This window comes from Cervus canadensis, chromosome 5, assembly GCF_019320065.1.
Source record: "Cervus canadensis isolate Bull #8, Minnesota chromosome 5, ASM1932006v1, whole genome shotgun sequence".
NCBI lineage: Eukaryota > Metazoa > Chordata > Mammalia > Artiodactyla > Cervidae > Cervus > Cervus canadensis.
In genome coordinates, this window is record NC_057390.1 from 91,533,516 (window position 1) to 91,548,762 (window position 15,247).

The 15,247-nt window shown below is 40.3% G+C and overlaps 1 protein-coding gene across 10 annotated transcripts in view; it reads right to left on the reverse strand.

Moving 5' to 3' along the window:
* The window catches only part of MAPKAP1 (MAPK associated protein 1), a 227,890-nt gene that overhangs the window by 127,219 nt on the left and 85,424 nt on the right, over positions 1 to 15,247 (reverse strand). Inside the window, exon 1 of one of the 10 annotated variants that reach the window (XM_043469571.1) lies at positions 2,622 to 2,743. The exons of the other annotated variants lie outside the window; for them this stretch is intronic. The gene's annotated coding sequence lies outside the window, so the exon portion shown is untranslated. Of the gene's footprint in view, positions 1 to 2,621; positions 2,744 to 15,247 lie in introns of those variants that run through there. 10 annotated transcript variants of the gene reach the window in all.

Below are 15,247 nucleotides of genomic sequence, written 5' to 3' on the forward strand. Positions count from 1 at the left end.
TGGAGTGAGGATTAACATTCTATTAACACATGATTTTTAAACACCTGCATTATATTATAGTATATAAAGGTACTGGTGGGCCAAACAGAAAACAATCTGTCTCCAATGTAGGAGACCCAAGTTCAATCCCTGGGTCAGGAATAGCTACCCACTCCAATATTATTGCCTGGAAAATCCCCATGAACAGAGCAGCCTGGTGGGCTACAGTCCATGGGGTTGTGAAGAGTCAGACATGACTGAGCAACTAACATTTTCACTTTCATAAAGGTACTATTAACCTATTCCTCTGTTATTAAATAGATGTTATTCCTAATATTTCACTATTACGAATACTATTCTCAGCAACATTCCCTTATATAAATGTTTGTACTCATATGCTAAGGAGTAGATTACTAGGACAAAGAGTATGAAAGCTTTGTGGCTTGTGATATATATTGCAAAAGCTCACATTTTAAAAAAGTGTCTTTATGCCAATCATGAAATATCAGTATTATGAACTGTATGTCATCCAATTAATCATTAGTTCATAAAATGTAAAGACTTAAAAAATTTAAAATAACTTCTATACGTGGAATATGAATGGGTATAGAAATGAAATATACAGAATTTGAACATCATGATGAATTAAAATATTATATCTATTCCAGATTTTTCCCCATCTGATCCCATTAATTAAAATAATATACATTTTGCTGCCTATCATAAAGTTAATTTCAAAATTATGTACCTGTAGTTTCCAAATTAGAGGAAGCAAGAACAATAGATAGCATTCAGTTAAAAATCATCTTGAATTAAGAAACATTATATCAATTGAATTAGCTGAATTAAGTCTTAAGGACAGAAGGTTCAGTTAGCAGCACTACTTAACATCAAGGCTTATCAATAATAAATTGAATATCAGACCTCAAAACTGTTGCTAAGTGTTCAATTTCTCTGTCAACAGAAAGGAACAGAGAAAGGATGGACAGCTTGGCTTCTAGAATTAAAGAGACAAAAAGCAGGCAATATTATTCCGTTAGTCACAACTGCACAAGCAGATCACTGTATGTAATTTTAATGTAGAAATAAATATATCAGTGTATCCAGACAATGTAATGATGCAAATTGATAAAAGGATTATTTGTGGCCTTCAAAAGTTAAAACTCTCTTAAAAGCAAAGGCTGCAGTTCCATTCTACTAGCACCTTCTTCCCTAACTCCCTCAACAAGGACCAAGGGATGCTATAGTCTACCAACAGCCTGTGCTTAAGCCACTCAGTCATGTCGGATTCTTTGAGAATCCATGGACTGTAGCCCACCAGGCTCCTCTGTCCATGGGGATTTTCCAGGCAAGAATACTGGAGTGGGTTGCCATGTCCTCCTCCAGGGGACCTTTCCAACCCAGGGATCGAACCCAGGTCTCCTGCATTGTGGGTGGATTCTTTACCATCTGAGCCACCAGGGAAGCCCTACCAACAGCCTAGCCCTTAATAACATGATACCAGACTTGGGAGAGGGGTGTCAGATTATCATTACACTGATGATGCTTAAGGGACTTCATTTGATCACAGAAAGGATTTTAAACAAAATTGAGCCTATCTCTGGCGTAAGCCAAGTTTAATCAACTACAAGAAATTAAACAGGGGTCTATGTGAAGAGGAAACAAAAACCCCAGACTGAAGCATTCTGCTCTTAACAAATGCTGGCTTTATGAGCTCGTGGAAAGAACTCACTTTTTTACATTCAAAATAGTGGCACTTAACTTCTGAATAGATTTTGTATAAAATTCTATGACAAATCCATTCAGAACCAGGGGCTTGGCTCTGTAGTGCTATCTTAACCCTCAATAAATCTGGAATGCTTAAAGGCTATTAAATTAACATTTCCCTGATCTGGCACCTGTAGTCGAGTTCATTTGTCAAAAACATTCCTACAGTTTGTCACTGGACACTGTATTTTCTGACAAGTTAAGTTTAAAATAAAATTGACAAAATCTCATTAATTTCCTCTGAATCACCAACCTTGGTTACATTAAGCTTTTATTATTAAGAACGTCAACTGTCACTCTCTCTTTTACAAGGTCAAGTTCTGATCTGGGAACCTCCAGGATCCTTATTCTATTAATAGGAGCTAGTGAGGCATTGCAGCATGGAGATTAAAAGTGTAAGCTGTGGAATCAGAAAGACCTAGGTTCAATTCTCACTTACTGTGTGTCCTTGGACAATTTTATTTAACCTATCTGGGTCACTATTTCCACACAGACACAGTGTATTATAAAAGTACCTCTTCATGGAATTGTTCAAAGGATTCAATCAGACTATGAATGCAAAGCACTTATCACTGTGCCCAGTCTACAGTAAATGCTCAGCAAATGTTGTTTCTTCATTAAGCTTTTTCTCCCCTAGTTTTAAATTCAGAGACTTAAAAAAAAACCTTCATTGCCATTCATAGACTTTTAAAACTACAAGGAATTTAAGGGTCATCCCCTTTAAAACATTTTCACCAAATGGTTGTCCTACGAGCTGTCCTGAACACCTTCCACTGATGAAGTCCCTGCCACCCTCTGAAGTCTGCAGGTAAACAGTTTTGATGCTAAAACATTTCATTTCATTGAGGGACATTTTCTCTGCAGCTTTTACTCACTGATATTAGTTCCAGACCTCAGGAAACTGGAAAAACTTCACCTCCACTTCCATAGTGCCAAGTCACTTCAGTCATGTCCAGCTCTTTGCTACACTATGGACTGCAGTCCATCAAGCCCCTCTGTCCATGGGCTTCTCCAGGCAAGAATACTGGAGTGGGCTGCCATGCTCCCTCCGAGGGACCTTCCAGACCCAGGGATCGAACCCACATCTCTCATGTCTCTGGCACTGGCAGGTGGGTTCTTTACCACTAGTGCCACCCGAGTCCATTTCCACAGACACCCCTTCATATATATATGAGAACCTCCAATAAAATAACTCAGCTACTAAACACTGTGGAATGAGCCAGACTATATATAACCCTTTTAAAGAGTACAAGACAGCATAGAAAGTGTTATTTCCATTATTTTTTCTTAGGCTGATCATTTTCTTAAATTTTCTTTCTATAACATCTATGATAAATATGTAGCTTCCCTGGTGGCTCAGATGGTAAAGAATCTGCTTGCAATGCAGGAAACCTGGGTTCAATCCCTGGGTTAGGAAGATCCCCTGGAGAAGGGAATGGCAACCCAGTCCAGTATTCTTGCCTGGAGAATTCCATGGACAGAGGAGTCTGGTGGGCTATAGCCCATGTAGTTGCAGAAAGTCGTACTTGATTACAATCCTGGACCTAAAACAAGAAAAGATATTGTTGCTCACAAGTAAAGATTTTCTCTATTTAAAACAATTCTTCCTTGTTTTGATACTCTGACGGTATTTTTCCACTTTTGAAAAAAAAAATGCCTAGAGCTACAGTTTCAAACCGTTATCACGTGAAATTTGAGTAACAGCCTTGAATAATTCTTTTTTTAAGACATCAACTGAAAGACCAGCTATCATTCATGTTTCAATACCAGTGAGAAATTTTACAAAATGGTGGAAAGGGGTGACAGGGGAATGAAGAGGAAAAAAAAAGAAAGTCTACCCATACTGAATCTGGAATAACAACCATTTACTCAGTCTTAAATTCAGAAAGCAGTTCCTGATGCTACCAGTTTTCCCTATCATGGATTATGTTCACTAGGGACCTCTTTGCAGAGTCTACAGAACTGACCTGGACCTGGCCCTGCCAGCCTTGAGCAGTGTAACTTTGGGCAAGCCCATAACCTCTCTGAAAGTCAATTTCCTCAGCCATGAAACACAGATGAGACTTCTATCTCAAAAGATTCACTGGACAAAGCAAAAATAAAGCATGTTGAAGTTCTCTGTGAACTGCAAATTGTTACACAATGTCAATTAATCCTTATATTATTACTTACACTGTTGCTCAGATCAGGCAGATTTTCAACAAAAAGTCCCTTCACACCAGGTTGAGTAGTGGAGACAACAGGGAAAGATCAGTATTTATGAGAGAAGAGCCACAGAATTCTTTCCTCATTCAGCCTCAGGATGGTTACAGCCTGTACCAGGAGGTGCTCTCACAAGCACAATCCAGTCATCTTAAAGCATAATGGGATGTAAAGTGTCCACTTTGAATTTTCATAGCCATTGTGGGATTCTTTAGATCATTAATGTTACACAGCACTTTGCATTTAATTATACAAACAATGGGTTCTATAATGATGATATTATCAGGGAGAGGTAATTTGCATGAACTAAGTCCCATCACCTAGGGTAAGTTTAGGGACCTCTTCATTTTTAAATCATTTATATAATAAAATCAATATGCTTTAAAAGTAAAAATAGGTTTTTTAAAAACCATAAAGAAGAGTTACATGTTTTAAACTCTATCAATTATCATATATAATGAGTCTTTTTAAGATTTAATATCAACTTTTAAAATTAAAACTCAATGGAGAATGTATACTTGGCTCCATTACTAGATGATGTATCTCTAGAAAAGGTTACAGTAGAGCCATTATCACCCTCCTAAATTATATGGAAAATTTGGTACAACCCTCCAAGTACCCCAAGGACAATTTAATTCCAGACATAGTGAAGTATTTGGAGAATATAACATTGTATAAATACTGAAGGAGATAATTCAGGTGCACCTATCATATTCATTTCTTGCAGGGTTTCAGTTGGTTAAATGTTTCAAAAATTTTAAATGTCAACATACAACTTAAGGGACTTTCCTGGCAGTCCAGTGGTTAAGACTCCATGCTTCCAATTCAGGTGGCACAGTTCAATCCCTGGTCAGGGAACTGAGGTTTTGCAGGCTGTGCAGTGCAACTGAGTAAGTAAATAAATAAATAAACTGACTTTACCATTAAGTAAAAGATTCTTTGAAAAATACAAATTAAAGGCTAGGCTATGTCCTTAATTTTGAATAGCTTTTTAAAACCCACAAATTCCTATACTGCAGTAGGTTCATGACTGCTTTATCACTTTAAGACTCAATGTTCCTTAATGATATAATTCAAAAATTTCACTGAATCATAATTTAGTAAGTCATAAAAACCTCTTAAAATTAATCTTTCATGCACATCTAGCTTATCCAAAGTAAGAATTTAATTAGATGGCCTTGGCACAAATGGGCTTACTACTTTATTTGCTCAATCAGTGTATGTCTCTTCAGTAATTATAATTAATTCAAGCCCCTGATGCACCTCCTAGCAAACAATGTAAAAACATCAGACAAAATGGAAATAAATAGCTTTGTATTTCTCCAATTACAAAATTCACTTTCATCCTCAAAACACACATGTGAAATAACTGGGAGAGGTGTTATTCTCAACAGGCAAAGGCCACACAAAAAGTCTACACCTCTGGTGACAGAGAAAGATGGTTGTCTGCAGCAGAAAATACATGTTTTTTTTTTACATTATGAAAATGGTACAACTGCAAAGAGCCAATTGAGAAAGTCTGCATCTAACAGTTTGCAAGTACATGTTGAAATAAAACAGGAGCAAGAAAAAGAACGAGACTAGAGATCTTAAGAAAATTAGAGATACCAAGGGAATATTTCATGCAAAGATGGGCACAATAAAGGAAAGAAATGGTATAGATCTAACAGAAGCAGAATATATTAAGAAGAGGTGGCAAAAATACACAGAAAAACTATATAAAAAAGATCTTCATGACCCAGATAATCATGATGGTGTGATCATTCACCTAGAGCCAGACATCCTGGAATGTGAAGTCAAGTGGGCCTTAGGAAGCATCACTACGAACAAAGCCAGTGGAGGTGATGGAACTCCAGTTGAGCTCTTTCAAATCCTAAAAGATGATGCTGTGAAAGTGCTGCACTCAATATGCCAGCAAATTTGGAAAACTCAGCAGTGGCCACAGGACTGGAAAAGGTCAGTTTTCATTCCAATCTCAAAGAAAGGTAATGCCAAAGAATGCTCAGACTACTGCACGATTGCACTCATCTCACATGCTAGCAAAGTAATGTTCAAAATTCTCCAAGCCAGGCTTCAACAGTACATGAACCATGAACCTCCAGATGTTCAAGTTGGATTTAGAAAAGGCAGAGGAACCAGCGATCCAACTGCCAGCATCCACTGGATCATTAAAAAAGTGAGAGAGTTCCAGAAAAACATCTACTTCTGCTTTACTGACTGTGTGGATCACAATAAACTGTGGAAAATTCTTCAAGAGATGGGAATACCAGACCATCTGACCTGCCTCTTGAGGAATCTCTGTGCAGGTCAGGAAGCATACTGGACCTGTATGGAGGTCCACTCAGAAGTGGACATGGAACAACAAACCGGTTCCAAATAGGGAAAGGAGTACATCAAGGCTGTATATTGTCACGCTGCTCATTTAACTTATATGCAGAGTACATCATGAGAAATACTGGGCTGGATGAAGCACAAGATGTAATCAAGACTGCTAGGAGAAATATCAATAACCTCAGATATGCAGATGACACCACCCTTATGGCAGAAAGAGAAGAAGAACTAAAGAGCCTCTTGATGAAAATGAAAGAAGAAAGTGAAAAAGTTGGCTTAAAACTCAACATTCAGAAAACTAAAATCATAGTATCTGGTCCCATCACTTCATGGCAAATAGATGGGCAAACAGTGGAAACAGTGAGAGACTTTATTTTGGGAGAGCCCCCCAGATCACTGCAGATGGTGACTGCAGCCATGAAATTAAAAGACAGTTGCTCCTTGGAAGAAAAGTTATGACCAACCTAGACAGCATATTAAAAAGCAGAGACATTACTTTGTCAACAAAGGCCCATCTAGCCAAAGCTATGGTTTTTCCAGTAGTCGTGTACAAATGTGAGAGATGGACTATAAAGAAAGCTGAGCACTGAAGAACTGATCCTTTTGAACTGTGGTGTTGGAGAAGACTGTTAAGAGTCCCTAGATAGCAAGGAGATTCAACCAGTCCATCGAAAAGGAAATCAGTCCTGAATACTCACTGGAAGGACTGATGCTGAAGCTCAAAGTCCAATACTTTGGCCACCTGATGAGAAGAACTGACTCATCTGAAAAGACCCTGATGCTGGGAAAAATTGAAGGTGGGAGGAGAAAGGTACAACAGAAGATGAGATGGTTGGATGGCATTACCAACTCAATGGACATGAATTTGAGTAAACTCCAGGAATTGGTGATGGACAGGGAGGCCTGGCGTGCTGTGGTTCATGGGGTCGCAAAGAGTCGGACATGACTGAGCGACTGAACTGAACTGAACTGACCAGGATTCAAGGGCTTCCCTGGTGGCTCAGTGGTAAAGAACCCTCCTGCCAATGCAGGAGACACGAGTTCGATCCCTGGGTTGGGAAATTCAGGGATACCCCTGGAGAAGGAAAAGACAACCCACTCCAGTATTCTTGCCTGAGAAATACCCTGGACAGATGAGCTTGGCAGGCTGCAGTACTTGGGGCTGCCAAAGAGTTGGACATGACTTGGCGACTAAACAACAACAAACCAGGGTCCAATTATTTCTCATGAATTATCTTATCTAACATGCCCAACACTCCTATGAGGACTGCTCACTGCTTGTTAAAACTGAGGAGTGAGAGGTTCATTAGGTGCGTGCTAAGGGTGTTCATTGGAAGGACTGATGTTAAAGCTGAAACTCCAGTATTTTGGCCACCTGATGTGAAGAACTGACTCATTAGAAAAGACCCTGATGTTGGAAGATTGAAGGCAGGAGGAGAAGGGGACGACATAGGATGAGATGGTTAGATGGCATCACTGACTCAACGGACATGGGTTTGGGTAGACTCCGGGAGTTGGTGATGGACAGGGAGGCCTGGTGTGCTGCGGTTCATGGGGTCGCAAAGAGTCAGACACGACTGAGTGACTGAAATGAACTGAACTGAAGTCACTTCAGTTGTGTCTGAATCTCTGTAACCCTATGGACCATAGCCTGCCAGGCTCCTCTGTCCATGGGATTCTCTAGGCAAGAATACTGGAGTGGGCTGCCAGCCCTCCTCCAGGGGATCTTCCCAACCCAGGGATCAAACCCATGTCTCTTACGTCTCCTGCACTGCCAGTCGGATTCTTTATCACTAGCATCACCAGGGAAACATGGCAGGCTGTTCCAAATCTTTCAATTGGGAGTGGGTGATGGGGGGCGTGGAGGTGAGAATCAAGATTCTATCCCAGGTCTGTCCATCCTAAAACCCTCCCCTCTTGGTGAATTCCAGTCCTGAAGAACTCGTGGGGAGGCCTGAATATCTAGGAAAGATCACAGAGACTGCTGGCTCGTGTTGTGGCCACTGTTTCAGAACTGAGGGTCCCAGTCTGAGTCAGAAACATCCCTCTGGCTGAGAAGTGCTGGGAAGGTCAGAATTACTCCTTGCCTCCCTCTCTGCCCATCACATGCACTTGCAGCTCTGCCAGGGACTGCGGTCCTGGAGAGGGACACCAGGGTAACAGCTTCCAGAGCAGTTCCCTCTTGTGTGCAGGCACAAGGCAGAAACAGTTACAGACTTCCTTGCTGCTGGGTACACAGAAGGGGCTCAATAAACCCTCTCTGTGTTTCAGAGAATAAACACGAGGGACCACCAGCTCCCTGAAAAGGAGGCAGACCCCTCTGCTTCAGTTCTGAAAATGCTGTGGTCAAGTACCAACTCATGGGCCCCAGAGAATCTTCACTCTTGGGTTAAGAGCCTCATCAGTAATTGTGAGGTGCAACTGCACCAAATGTGGTTACCCAGGTGGTAGTACCCAAATGTGCATCGATAATGACAAAGGAAGAAAATAACAGTTTGGTCCTTGGAGAGGCAGGCAAGCTGCCTATGACATCAACGTGGCACAAGCTCCAACACAAGCCCAAGGTCTGCCGAGACAAAGGCCCGTCTCAGGTTGCAGTTCTCTGCGGACACAGGCAGCTCGAGACCTGCTCACTCGCAGGAACTGACAAGCCGCCTGGGTCCCAGGGTCTCCAGGGTTTTTCCTCAGCTACCTGGTGTTATTTCCCTCCTGTTCATCCTCAGTCACAGTCAGTCCAATCTCCTCTGAGGTCCTAACTAAACCAGACACAGGGAGAATCGGGATTTTATCTTATTAAAATAGATATGGCTAATTTGTCTTTTCAAATTCATTTTAAATTAAATTGGATTTCCTCGGAAGGCTGCTAGGTCAGTTCCCCTGCTGCGAATGCAGGACAAAGGTTAATTGCACGCCCTTCACCAGCTCGCCTGCTCTCCTGGGCAGCTCTGATAACCTGCCCCGAGAGGTGGGGAGAGGTGGGGAAGGCTCCCGTTTATTGGGCGATAATGTTGCCATTAAAGCCATTTACCATTATGCCAAGAAATGTTTCATTTTTTAAAAACTAAGTAGCAGTATATGATACCGATAACATGAATGAAATGCAACGGTGTTACCAACTGATGGTTAGTTCTAAAATGCTAAACCCAAAGAATAAGACCTTAACCTATTTGCTTTCCTAAAGGAAGACCCCAGTAGAAACAAACATACACACCCTCCAGGAGCAAACTGCTTTCTGGTTCCAGTGTAAAATTCCATTAAGGTTTTCACTTAATTTATCTCATTTAAACTGTCTATGTTCATGAAAATTTAACCCAGTAATTCCCTGTTATACAAAGCATAACAAAGTATGAATATTTAAATACAATGTAAATAAAGCACTTTATCAATTATATTTTTGTATTCTAAATTAGTGACTTCACTTAGCATGTCTGCCTTGCACAGCACCATACTATTTTTCAATTAAAGGTCCAGATGTTTCAAAGGCTCCAGTAGGCAACGGCAGTTATGAGAAATGCTTTATCTGCATTGTAATCATTACCACCACATCAGCTCCAGGCTGCATTAACATACTCATGTTTTATTCCTGCTCCCCTTCTAACCGAGCAGGTAATTATACAACACAGCGGAGAAACACAATCCTAAGGGCTGGACAATTTCCTGACAAGCATCCACCTAAGCAACGTATTTTCTTAAAAAATTTGGAGTGACTGTTTAGCAGGAACACACCAATCATTCAGAATGATTTTTTTTCTTTAAAATAAAGAGTGGATCACAACCATACCAAGATTAGCATCAAATAGTTATTAATAAAATGCAAGATGGCCTGTACATATACACATTTATGTACACTGAAAACCAACTAGAAGTTTCTATGTGTAAAAACCACTATCATTTGTTAGAATCTAAGCCATTTCTTCTCATTTTGAATGCCAGTGTCATCTAATTCTATCTTTATTCTTACTATCCAAAAATGACAATTCACCTGACCTGAGACTGACCAAGTATAGCAACTATCTCTGTGACCATTTGATTAAAAACTATGTGCATACACACACACACACACACACACACGCAGAACAAATGCAATTCTGACAGCTGTAACAAAAATGCTATGGCATTTACTATTTCAATAAATGACTCTCCCACCCAAAAACAGAAAATAATGACCTATGTTATAAGAGATACAGTTATGCTTAGTAAACACTGTATAATTTAATGGGAAAATACAGGTCCTCATTGTGAAGAGAACCTGCAACAAAATTAATTTTAATTTTAAAATTACTCTACAAACATTTTTATATTTTGAAATATTCCAAAAGGAGATGTCCTAAAGAAGACGCTATTCAAAAGATAAATGCCTTTACAAATATTAAAACCTCAGACAGGTCAAATCCCGGCAGGTTACACTTCAGCATCTGAAAGCAGACAGCTTCCGCTCCTTCCTGAAGGAACCTTAGGTGGAACGTTTTTAATACATCACCATGTCACTTTTTAATGTGCCCCAATCTATTAACCACATGGCAAACTAACAGGGATTTTTAAAATATGGGTTTTATGGCTTTGTGCTGGTGATTAATTAAATAAATAGCCACCGTTTCACAAATCATTCCTCTAATTAGTCTCAAACAAGACACTTTGCATCCACTGGTGTTACTGCCATCTGAAGCTCCCAGAAGGGCAGGGCTGGCGTGGCATGGCCGCATGTCTGCACCTTGGAGCCCACTGTTGCAGGCGCCCCGGCTGGCACCCCACCCTGCCACCCAGAGGCAGAGATGCCGTCTTCACAGGTGCCGCGGTCAGCTGGAATTTGATTCCAGCTGCTCAGAAAAGATGTTCTCCTTAATTATTCTTCCTCACCCTAAAGGAAACAATGAAATAACAAAGGAATAAAGTACAACTTCCAGCTGCTAAGAGAAGAGGTTTCACCAACACAGTTCATCAGGTGACTCAGAAAGTTGGCCCCAGTTATCTAGCTTAGGAGTAAGTAGGGTGCAAGGGCAAACAGGCTTTCCTTAGAACTCAAACATGTTAGGTCATTACCTTGAACTCAGATATTAAGCAATTACTCCCAAATCCTATTATTTAAAAGATACCATTCAAAGTCTGAGAAGAAGGTCACCCTTTTTGAAACTAATAGAAATTCAATCTAGCTTGTTTTAGTAGTATAGTTTAAAAGATGATAATTCCTCTGAAAGCAAATTAAACTTGGGAGATAATTTTTAGTGTCAGAAAAAAAATCAAATGGGAATATCTAAAGAATCCAATTTCCTTTAGGAAATACATTAAGTAGTTTCCTAATCTTGGTATTTAAACTTCATTAGAAAGGAAGGAGGAGAGGGAGGGAGGGAATGAGGAAACAAAAGGAAAGGAATAGAATGAAAATAAAAAGAAAAGATAGAAAGCAAGCAAGGAAAAGGGGGAGGAAAGGTGGGCAGGAAAGAGGAAGGAAAAGAAAAGGAGGAGAGGGAAAGGATTAGGACTTTTTCTAAGGGGAAAAGGAGTGGGGAAATAAAGAGGGAGAAATTTAGCTGGGCTATCACACCTAGGTGGGCTGCAGACTTTCTGCAGAAAAGGCTATCCTCATACCCCTTCCGTGAGAACCTCTCTAAGAGTGGGAGAAGGACATGTAGTGCTGCAGAAAAGACAAGGCCCCTGAAACAAGACACACCTGCACCCTCAGCTAAATCATATAATTTCATTAGCCTCAGTTTCCTTCCAATTTTAGCCCCTACTCTCTAGAATTATAGGGACACTGAGATACTGTGGATAAAGCACCTAGCACATTCCCTGCCCAGAAGAGAAGTTCAACAAATGATGGAGATGGTGACAGCAGTGAGAAACGGGATGAAGGCAGAGCTTAGGTGACTGCAGCCAACACTGCAGATGCTGTGTTTCAAATGTGAAAATGACGGACAAAGGCATACATTGTATAGGAACACAGAACATGATGCTCACTGCGCTGAGGAAAACCCAAGTCACTGGCAACTAAGAAGAACTGGTGTAGTTTCTCTAACTCTCAGCTTTACTGGGCACAGAGACAGGGGAGGGGTGTCTCAGAGATAGTCTCGGATGAGACTGCTCAGATGGCAGAAATTAGAAAGAAAATGAATGAATTTTGGATTTAGCAGACCAGAGTTTGAATTCCGGCTTAACTACTTAAAGTTGTGTAAACGCAAGCAAATCTGTTCACCTCTCTAAGTCTTAGTTTCCCCAGCCCCAAATAGAGAAAATAATATACACTTTATAGGGAATATGGGAAGAATGAATAAAATAGCATACCAGATACTCTGGCATATATTAGACACTCAAATAGTTTCTATGACATTAAGTTACATCACATGAAATTCTGATAATCACTGATGATCCACAAGATTTTCAATTCCATATGGTTTCACCTAACATTATAATGACTGAGACAACAAGTAGCATGAACTGGAAAACCAACAGAAAATTTTCAAAAATGGAATGAATTATACTCCTATCAATGCAGGAAGACAACAAAGATATAAAATGTGTTTTTGTGACTGGCTCATGATTCCAGCAATACAGCAGCTAATATGTATTAAACACTTACTATAGATCAAATACTAGACCATATATTTGATATCTGTAATATTAGTTTATGTAATCCCAAACAACTTAATGAGATAGAGTCAACTATTCTCATTTTAGATGAAACGGAAGCTTGGAGAAATGAAGTTGCCCAAGATATCATGTGGCTGGTGAAGATGGGAGCTTTCTAACTCCAGAGCCTGAGTTCTAACTTGTTGCTTATAATTGCACGGCCACCCTGCAAAGCTACTTCTTTTAATTTTCAAAAAACTGTATGGGTGGGCAAATGACTGGAATAAATATTTCTCTAAAGTTATATATACTAATGTCAATAAGCACATGAAGAGATGCTCAACATCACTAATCAGTAGGGAAATGTAAATCAGAACTACGACGAGATACCAGTCATGCTCATCAGAATGACTGCTATCAAAACAAAATACAAAAACCCAGAAATAGCAAGAGTTGGCAAGATGTGGAGAAACTGGTAAACCTGTGCACTGTTAGTGAAAATCTAAAATGGTACAGCAACTGTAGAAAACAATATGGAAGCTCTTCAAAAATTTAAAAATTAGAATTACCAAATGATCCAGCAATTCCTCTTCTGGGTGTACACCCAAAAGAATGGAGAGCAGGGTCTTGACGAAATGTCTGTACACGCATGTTACAGCAGCATTATTTACAACAGCTAAGAGTGTAAGCAATGCAAGTGTCCACTGACAGATGAATGGATAAGCAAAATGTGATATACACATACAATGGGATGTTATTAAGCTTTAAAAAATAAGGGAACCCTACAATATGCTATAACATGGATGAACCTCAAGGCTATTTATGCTAAATGAAATAAGTCAGACACAAAAAGACTGTATGATTCTACTTACATGAGATTCTTCAGTCAGTCGGACAGTCAGTTCAGTCACTCAGTCGTGTCTGACTCTTTGCGATCCTGTGGTCTGCAGCACGCCAGGCCTCCCTGTCCATCACCAACTCCTGGAGTTTACTCAAACTCATGTCCACTGAGTCGGTGATGCCATCCAACCATCTTATCTTCTGTTGTTCCCTTCTCCTCCCGCCTTCAATCTTTCCCAGCATCAGGGTCTTTTCCAATGAGTCAGCTTTTTGCATCAGGTGGCCAAAGTATTGGAGTTTCAGCTTCAACATCAGTCCTTCCAATGAACACCCTGGACTGATCTCCTTTAGGGTGGACTAGTTGGATCTCCTTGCAGTCCAAGGGACTCTCAAGAGTCTTCTCCAAAACCACAGTTCAAAAGCATCAATTCTTTGGCACTCAGCTTTCTTCACAGTCCAACTCTCACATCTGTACATGACCACTGGAAAAACCATAGCCTTGACTAGATGGACCTTTGTTGGCAAAGTAACGTCTCTGCTTTCTAATATGCTATCTAGGTTGGTCATAACTTTCCTTCCAAGGAGTAAGCGTCTTTTAATTTCAAGGCTGCAATCACCATCTGCAGTGATTTTGGAGCCCCCCAAAATAAAGTCTGACACTGTTTCCTCATCTATTTGCCATGAAGTGATGGGACCAGATGCCATGATCTTAGTTCTCTGAATGTTGAGCTTTAAGCCAACTTTTTCACTCTCCTCTTTCACTTTCATCAAGAGGCTCTTTAGTTCTTCTTCACTTTCTGCCATAAGGGTGGTGTCATCTGCATATCTGAGGTTATTGATATTTCTCCCAGCAATCTTGATTCCAGCGTGTGCTTCAGCCAGCCCAGCATTTCTCATGATGTCCTCTGCACCTAAGTTAAATGAGCAGCGTGACAATATACAGCCTTGACGTACTCCTTTCCCGATTTGGAATTAGTCTGTTGTTCCATGTCCAGTTCTAACTGTTGCTTCCTGACCTGCATATAGGTTTCTCAAGAGGCAGGTCAGGTGGTCTGGTATTCCCATCTCTTTCAGAATTTTCCACAGTTTATTGTGATCCACACAGTCAAAGGCTTTGGCGTAGTCAATAAAGCAGAAATAGATGTTTTCTGGAACTCTGTCGCTTTTCGATGATCCAATGGATGTTGACAATTTGATCTCTGGTTCCTCTGCCTTTTCTAAAACCAGCTTGAACATCTGGAAGTTCACAGGTCACATACTGCTGAAGCCTGGCTTGGATAATTTTGAGCATTACTTTACTAGCGTGTGAGATGAGTGCAATTATGCAGTAGTTAGAGCATTCTTTGGCATTGCCTTTCTTTGGGATTGGAATGAAAACTGACCTTTTCCAGTCCTGTGGCCACTGCTGAGTTTTCCAAATTTGCTGGCATATTGAGTGCAGCACTTTCACAGCATCATCTTTTAGGATTTGAAATAGCTCAACTGGAATTCCATCACCTCCACTGGCTTTGTTCGTAGTGATGCTTCCTAAGGCCCACTTGACTTCACATTCCAGGATGTCTGG